Source organism: Phascolarctos cinereus, unplaced genomic scaffold, assembly GCF_003287225.1.
Source record: "Phascolarctos cinereus isolate Bilbo 61053 unplaced genomic scaffold, phaCin_HiC Scaffold_2;HRSCAF=192, whole genome shotgun sequence".
NCBI classification, from domain to species: domain Eukaryota; kingdom Metazoa; phylum Chordata; class Mammalia; order Diprotodontia; family Phascolarctidae; genus Phascolarctos; species Phascolarctos cinereus.
The window spans coordinates 316,412,234-316,418,330 of NW_027555625.1; positions in this window are offsets into that span (position 1 = coordinate 316,412,234).

The window sequence follows — 6,097 nt, forward strand, 5'->3', positions numbered from 1 at the left end:
TTGGGAGTTTACTTAGCACCTTGCTAGTTTGGCCCTGAGGCCAGAGGCTGTGTTTGCTTTGGCAAAAATAGTTCCCGTAATTCTCCTGTCTTTGGGCAATTTCCCGTTAGCAGCTGGGAGGGAAACTGGAGAACAGAGGAGTGAAATTCAAAAGTTCCCTGCAAGCATCAGAGACTGTCAGAACTCCAGCCCGGGCTCCCTGCGTCAGAACTGGAATCTCAGAATCTCAAAGTTGGAAGGGACCTCAGAGGCCATCTCTTGTAGTGGAAACCAGCCCGAATCCCCTCAACAGAGTAACTGGCAAATCTGTCCTGCAGTTTTTGCCTGAAGGCCTCCAGCAATGGGGAACTCATTTCCAGAAACCTGTGGTAGTCCAATGTACTTAAATAGCTTTAATTTGTAAGATTTTATTCTTGTCTCCATGAAATCTATATCTGTCTCCTCCCTCCCTCTTTCCCATCTCCTATAAAATGGAAATAATAAACACAACTGTTGTGAGTCTCCAATGAGATACCATGTACGGTACCTTGCTAACCTTAAAGTACTACATAAATACTATTGTTAGCATTCATATGTACAAATATAATCTCTTTGCTTCCTCCCCACAACCCTGGGAGTTAGGTGCTATTATTATCCCCATTTTACAGTTGAGTAAACTGAGGGAGATAGGTTAAGTGATTTGCTCAGGGTCACACAACCTTGAAGGCTTGAAGCCTAACTTGAAACCCTCCCTTCTCCCTACCACCACCACTCACATATCCACTGTTCCTAGTTCTAAACTGTGGCCAAGCTGAACAATTCTTCCATGCAAAGGGCCTTCAAAATCCTTGAACATTTGTTAGCCAAGCTAACAAACCCCAGTTCCTTCAGCTGTTTCTCATTTGGCATGGACTCTGGGTCCTTCACCATTGTGTTTGTACTCTTCTGGATAGCAATAACAACAACAATAATAATAAGTTAGTAATGATAACTAATTTACAGAGCTATTAAAACTTTTAAGTTCTGCAAAGTGCTTTATGTGGGTCAGCTGCTTTGATGCTTACAACTCTGCAAATAAGGTACTATTCCTGTCCTTATCTTATAGTTGAGGAAAATGAGGCTGAAAGAGATTAAGTGACTTTTCCAGGGTTATCCACAAAGCAAATGTCTGAGGGGTATTTGAACTCAGGTCTTTTTGACTCAAAGGACAGCACTCTTAGAACTTTGCCACCTAACTGCCTCAATAATAATAGTAATTGCTAACATCATTACTCTAGAGATTCTTGAGTTTTTGTTCCTCCACATGGGTTTTATTATTTTTTCTAGTTCTATAAAATTTTGTTTTAATTGTTTAAACTGTTTTGGCAGTTTGGCATGACACCAAATAAGTAAATTAATTTAGATAGTATTGTCATTTTCATTATATTGGCTTTAGCAATTGCTGTTTCACCATTTAGTTATTTCTTCATATTTTGTGGAGCGTTTTATAGTTAGATTCATGTTGTTCTTAATTGATCCGTGTGGATCCACTCTCAAATACTTTATAGCTTCTATAGCTATTTGTAATGGGATTTCTTTTTCTAGGTCTTCCTGCTGGGTTTTATTAGCTTTATATAGGAATGCTGATGATTTATATGGATTTATTTTATATCTTACAACTTTGCTGAAGTTATTATTTCAATTAATTTTTGTTGATTCTCAAGAGTTCTCTAACTATATCATCATATCATCTGTAATAATAACAGCATTTATATGGGACTTTAAGGTGGGCAAAGCACCATACGTGTCATCTCATTGGATCCTCACAATGGTCCTGGGAGGTAAATGATATCATAATTTCCATTTTACAGATGAAGAAAGTGAGGCAGGGAGAAGTTAAGTGACTTGCCTAGGGTCATAAAGCAATTATTATGCATCTGAGGCTAGGACTTTAGATGTAGCTATTCATCCAGTTCCAAATCCACCAGGCTGTATTATTATATATCTCTTGATCTTGTCCATAAGAATAAGATAAACATTTCTTGTAAAAGCTTTACTAAAATCCAGATAAACCCTATCCAAACTGCACCAGAACAAGAGAGCCCTCTATTACACTGTAACAAGTGGTCATCCAGCCCCTCCTTGAAAACCTTTAGTGAGGGGGACCATCGACCAACTTCCAAGGACCCTCACTCATTCTGCTGCAGGACAGATCTCGCTGTTACCTGTAACCTCCTCCTCCCTGGTACTATCCCCCTCCCCAACTTTCACTCAAAGGCTGAGTCTCCAGAGAGGTAACTGCCTGGGATTCAAGGTACTCTAGCTCAGAAGCTTCTACCAATTAATTACCTTTTAATAGTCAGCCAGTGAACACAGCCCAAAGCAAAGGAATTTACTGAGCTAGCACCATAAGAATAATTAGAAACTGAACATACCCCACCCCACCACCCATAAACCAGGGCATGCTGTCCCACAAATACACACAGAATCAGTGGAAAAGAGAAGGCGAACCCTTAGAGTATCACAGCACAGAAGTACATACTTGGGGAACACATGTAACTCAAGGTAATCCACATCTCTCTATCACTGTAAGACCCCAATACTCTTTCGTCATTCTTTCTCCTCATGCTGCTTCTCCTGGGAACTGCCTGTCTGTGGGAAGGTCCCTTAGCTCAGCTCTCAGGGCCTCTTCTTCTCTGTAGGTCCACTCTGATGGCCAGAGCTGTCTCTCCCCTTGACTCACGCAAGGGAGAGGTCCCACATCTCAGAGCTGTCTCCTGCCTTGACTCTGGGAATGCTCCCTGCTAGGTGAAATGTCTCCTATTAGAGTTCCCTATTAGCTCCAGGATCAAATATAAAATCCTCTGTTTGGCCTTTGCAGTCTTCTTACACCTTAATTATTTCCACATATTCTACATTCCGCTCACACTCGAGTGCTGCCTTCACTGTTCCTCTAACAACACATTCCATTTCCCAACTCGGGGGGTCTTCATTGGCTCTTTCCCATGTTTGGAATGTTCTTCCTTATCATCTCCCCCCTCCTAGATTCCCTGGATTTCTTCAAGTCTCAGCTAAAATCCCAGCTACATCAAGAAGTCTTTCTCAGTTATCTTCAAACTTAGTGCTTTCCCTCTGAGATTACCCCCAGTTTATCATGAGTATAGATCTTATTTGTATCTAATTGTTTGCAAGTTGTCTTTCCCATTAGATTGTGAGGCCCTTAAGAACAGAAGCTTTTTTTTGCCTTTCTTTGTATCCTTAATGCTTAACATAATGTTGATATAGTAGGTACCAAATAAATATTAGTTGACTGACAAAAATAATGATAAAAATACCATTTTATATTATTATGATTGATTATCTTTGCTAATTAAAAATAGTGTTATGTCTGCTTTAAAGATTAAGAGAACTGAGGTTCAAAGAGGTTGTCGTCTGGCTAGTGAGTGTCAGAGCCACGGTTCAAATCCAGGACTGTTTTTGCTACACCAGACTGCCTTCCAAAAAGATAACAATAATAGCCAGCTTTATAGAATTTTAAGGTTTGCAAAACACTTTAGATCTGTTATCTTTTTTGGTCCTCACAACAATTCTTTGATATAGATGCTATTATCCCCATTTTACAGATCAGGAAACAGAATCTGAGAGACATTAAGTCTTTTGTAAACCTATGCAGGAAGGGAGGTCTTTGCAAGTTTACTGACTCCGGTTGAGTCCCATCCCCCATGCCTGCTTTGAGTGGTTTTTCAGTAGTGGAAATGGATTCTTAGAACCGTCAAGCCCCCCTGCCCAAACCCTGATAGTCACACATGGTACCTGTCTGGGCCTGGCCAGAGGCAGGGGAATAGTCTTTGGCCTCTGAACAGGGCTGAAACCAAGGGATAGAACCTGTGACCTCGATTTGATTTGCCCAGGCTGACTAAGGAGCTGGCCAAACATCTACTGAGGACACTTCTAAGACAATGCTCACATCTCCTAGAGTCTTGAGGGCCTTTTATTTGGCCCCAGCTGGTGCTTAGGGAGTCAGGCAATCTTTTCATACCTTTTCTTGAAATCAGTCTTTTATTTTCATTAGTATTTATAGTTGCTCCTAGTTTTTATAGTTGATCTTAGGCTAATTGCTCCTATTTTCAGGTCTTGTAAGGCTCACAGGATGAGTCCAAGTCTATACTCATAGGATATAAGATGTCAGTGCTGGGAAGGACATTAGAGTGTAGAGCATAGAACATCAGAGCTAGAAGGGACCTCAAAATTTAGAATTCTAGAGCTAGAAGAACCATCAGAGATGCCCTAATCTTGTCCATTCCCCTCATTTTGCAGATGAGGAAAGGAAATGTCATATATTAGAAATTACTTCCCAGGGCAGCTAGGTGGTGCAGTGGATAGAGCACTGGCCCTGAAGTCAGGAGGATCTGAGTTCAAATCTTGTCTCAGATCAGATACTTGACACTTACTAGCTGTGTGACCCTAGGCAAGTCACTTAACCCCAACTGCCTGTCCAAAAAATAAAGTGACTTTCCTTGACACAGCAAGTCAGCAGCAGAGATAGGACTGGACTCTGGATCTCCCAAATTTAAGACCAGTGCTCTATCCATTACACTAAGCTGCTGGCTGCTCCTTTCTGCTTTGCCTTACTTCTCCTTCAACTAAGGCTATCTATTTTGCCCTAATCACTGCCAGTTCAAAGTACTTCACAGGGTGTGGAAAGGTTAGGGGTTCAGAGGAGAGACAAAACATCCCAGATCACAAAGCCACTCCTGCTCAATTAGGAAGGATAGGGTCCAGGCTCAGGTACAAAAAGCATGCTATCCAATATGCCTGTATTCCAATCTAACTAAAGAAATGCTAAGATACTAGGAGCGGGGAAGAGAAGCAGTGAAGAGAAACTGTTCTTCCTCCCCCAGTCTCCCATCCCCATAGCATCTGTACAGACTTAGTGACCTAGAACTAACATACCTCTCTCCCAGGCCTTCCTTCTTTCGTAAGTACAGCATGAGCACCACATTCTCTGGGGATGAATTAGCCCCTTTTCTGGTAAGACTGTACTCATCTCTCCTGAGATAGTCCTTTGGGATACCTGGTATTGCCTTCCTCAACATGTTTTGCCCTAGGTGAATTTTCAGTTAGAACTCTAGGTTTAAACACACAATGTTAAAGCTGAAATGAACCTTGGAAAATAGAGATCAGAGTGGGAAGAGCACTTAGAAGATAGAACCCAAAATGTCAGAACTGGAAGAGAAGTAGAATGTTAAGGATATTCTTAGGACAGAGAAATAGAACATCAGGCCTGGAGGTTATTGGACTGTAGGCTCAGTGTGAGTCATAAGTGTGACTAGGGCCAAAAAGGCTAATGAAATCATGGGTAGCACCAAGAGGGTTGTGGTATCTAGAATACAGTGGGTAATAACCTTCTGGAAAGCAATTTGGAATAACAGGAAGAGGAACTAAAGTGTTACTTTAACGCAGAGATTCCAGCTGTCTGGCATGTGCTCCAAAGAGGTCAATTACAAAAAAGAAAGTCACCCTTTACTCCAAAGTACTTATACTGGCCCTTTTTGAGGAAGCAAAGAACTAGAAACAAAGTAGGTGCCCACCGGCTAAACAAATTGTGCGATGTGAATGTAATAGAATGTTACTGTGCCGTGAGAAATTCTGAAAATGGTAACTATAGAGAAGTATAGGAAGATGCATGAATTAATGAAAAGTGAAAGTAAGTGGAGCCAAGAAAATGATATACAAAACAACAATGACAATGGAAAAGGAAAGAATAACCCCCACAAAATTATAGAAACTGAGTGTTGTGACATTATAATGACCAGGCTTGGACCCAAAGTAGGTATTTAAGAAGGCACCTCCCTTTGCCTCTTTGCAGAGGTGGGGGACTGTTGGTGTGGAACATTCATGTGATATCAAACTCTTTCAATACATTGATTAGTTTTGCTGAACTCTTTTTTCTTTTTTCACTTTTTCCCCTTTTATTATAAGAATGGATCTCTGAGAGCAGGGGATACACTGGAAAATATAGATAATATAAAAACTAAAGAGGTCAATAACTATTTAAATATTAATATTAAGTATTAATATTAAATAAATACAAATAATAATAATAGCCTTCTTTGATTTGCCCTCCTCAGACCACATT